The following is a 3,216-nucleotide window of genomic DNA, read 5'->3' on the forward strand; positions in this document are numbered from 1 at the left end:
CACTACAACTCAAGAGTTTTCTAATTTATGTATATTTATTAGTTACAACTCAAGAGTTTTTAACTTATGATTATTAATCACTAATAACTTTTTATTTTCCTTTCTTTTATAAGGTTGTAAAGTTTTGCTCATTAAAAAGTATTTGAATAGATTTTTGATTTAAATATGAAAAGTTAATATAAATGTTATAATAAATGTTTTAATGTTTTTATGTTATTAAATGTTGTAGTGTTTATTTTTCATATTTTTTATTATTAGTTGTATATATACCTTTTTTAATACAAATGTTATAATAGATGTTTTTGTATTTTTATGTTAGTAAAAATTGTAGTTCATATTTTTTTCATACATTTTGTTATCCACTATATATAAATTATCATGCGTTTGATATATAATCTACACAATTTTAAACGGTTTATAAAATTATCAAATAATTGTATATATCACAATGTCTTACAAATTAAAACTATAATATTCATATCATACTATATTATAAAGTTATCATTTTTTTTCTTTCACCGCATTAATTTGAAAATCCCAACTTTTCATATTTCCATACAATATACTTAATTTATTAACTTAAATATGTTTTTAGTTGTAAACATTATCATAAATGAAAAAATTTGAGACTTATCCATATGATATACTTAATTTGTTAACTTCAATATATAGTTAAATAAATAAACTACATTAATATATCAAATAAGCTTAAAATTTTAGTGTAAAATTTAAAACCTAAAGTAAAATATCAAATAATGTTTAAAAAAATGCAATATATAGTTTTTAACATAGTTAAAAGGAAAACATTAAATATAATAATAATAAAAGAAGCTAAATTGATTAATCAAATGAACTAAAAGGTGTCTGAAAACTATATTCTAACAATATATTTTTAACATGTGCCGCACAACGCGCAATAATTCGTCTTGTATACTTATAAAGGAAGTATTTTTTTACCACATTAATTTGAAACTCTCATTTATTTTTCCTTTCATCACATTCATTTGAAACTCTCATGACTTTTCAATTTCTTTCTAATAATGATTATAAGTTGGTTAATAAGGTTAAATAAATATCAAACCTAAATTGTAATCATAAATAAACTAAATTTCAATATTAAAATGATATTTTTACTTCTACTTATACATTTATATCTTTAACTTCTAACATATTATACTTAATTTATTAGATTTAAAGCTACAACTTTTGAACAGTTTGAACAAAATACTTAAATGTTAATTTAAATATAACATTACAATGTCAACTTCAATATAAATTTCAGTTCCACTTAAAAAACCCAAAGAATATTTTTTGAATAGTTAGAAGTGATAAATTTTAGTGTTAAATGTAAAAACTAAATTATAATATCAATTTATGTAAAAAAATTCCTCGAGATTTTTTTATAATCATTAAAAGTTTTTAAATAAGTCGCTTAAAATAACTTATAATAACAATAGTTAAAAATAACTCTATATAAATGATTATATTGTTATCTTTAAAAGCAAAAAGAAATGTTTCATGTTTTAAATAATTACAATGATATAAATTAAAATGTTAAGCAAATAAATTTTAAAAAATTAATTAACATTAACAACAACTATAAATAACATTAAACCATATATTATATTTAATTTTATTCATGAGTAACCCGCGGGTAGAGGTAATTCAAAAGATTACGATTATGTAGTTTTAATATATATATATATATATATATATATATATATATATATATATATATATATATAGGTAGGTTCAAATGTTTTTCACATCTATTGTGTGCTAGAATGCACCAATAGGAATTTAGTATTAATTATATGTATATTAAATTCTATCCATACTTATAACTCATTTTTATGGAAACTAATTAAATTCGTCATTAATGTCAACAATAATATTCTTTCAGAATGAATTCATATCTAGAAGAATGAGAGTGTATTCCAGCAGAATGAGAGTGTATTATAGTAGAATACACTCCCGTTCTTCATATTCCATACAAGTTTATTGTATTTTAAGTGAGTGAGTCTTGAAACAAAATACAAAGTCATATATAAAAACCTAGATGCGAATTAATTCTGAAAGAATGTTATTGCTGACATTAATGAAGGATTTAACTAGTTTCCATAAAAAAAGAATTATAATTATGGATATCATTTAATATACATATAATTATGGAAATCATTTAATATCTATATTTATTTAATTAAATAATTATTTAATTTACTAAATTCCTATTGGTGCATTCTAGCACACAATAAATGTAAGAAACAAAATAACCTAGCCCTATATATATATATATATATATATATATATATATATATATATATATATATATATATATATTGTGTGGTCGTAAGGACAATTCTAGACTAATGGATGAAAAAAATGTCTATTATTTGAGGAACTATAATATTATAATGGAATAACATATACTATATAATCACCTAAATTCTATTGTAAGAGTATTTTAGTCAACTAAACTATAATTAAAAATTGAAATTTTCGGATTTTAAAGAATAAATATTATTTTTATTTAAAAAAATTTGATTTTTTTTAATTATTTAGTTTCAGTTCTAATATTATTTGTAATGATAACCAATTTTATTCCGTCAGAATAACATTTCGTTAGAATGATATTCTATGAGAATGTCAACAATACTAATATAAAGTCTTGAATTATGATAACTCTATGTTTATCTAGAAAGAAGATCATTCTCCCAGAACGATAACAATAACATAGCATTCCAATGGTAAAATATTAATACAAACAATATTTTCTTACAAATTCGTTAAAAGTTTTTATGGATTGTTATTTCAAGCATTGCACCAATCAAGATATTTTTTTAGGATTAATATTCTTATCAATGTTTTGAAAACCGGACCGGACATCGAACCGGCAGCCTAACCGGGTCGATGGGTCAACCGGTTCAACCGGTCGGACCGGTCCAGAAAACTGGATGAACCGGACGACTTCATTATTACATCATTATTGTATTTAAAATTTTAAAATATTCCAAAAAAAATACAAAAATAAACTTTAAGCCAAAAATATCAATAAACGTTAGTTTTCAACATTAAATAAAAGTATCAAACATACAAAATACCAAGAAAATAATTCACCACATCTTGATTCTAGTCTTCAAAAAAAAAAGTTTACAACATAAACATCAAAATACCATGAAATGTATCAAAATGCAAACTTCAATCACAATTTAATTT

This window comes from Lactuca serriola, chromosome 8 (genome assembly GCF_051521515.1).
Source record: "Lactuca serriola cultivar US96UC23 chromosome 8, Lser_US96UC23_V15, whole genome shotgun sequence".
NCBI lineage: Eukaryota > Viridiplantae > Streptophyta > Magnoliopsida > Asterales > Asteraceae > Lactuca > Lactuca serriola.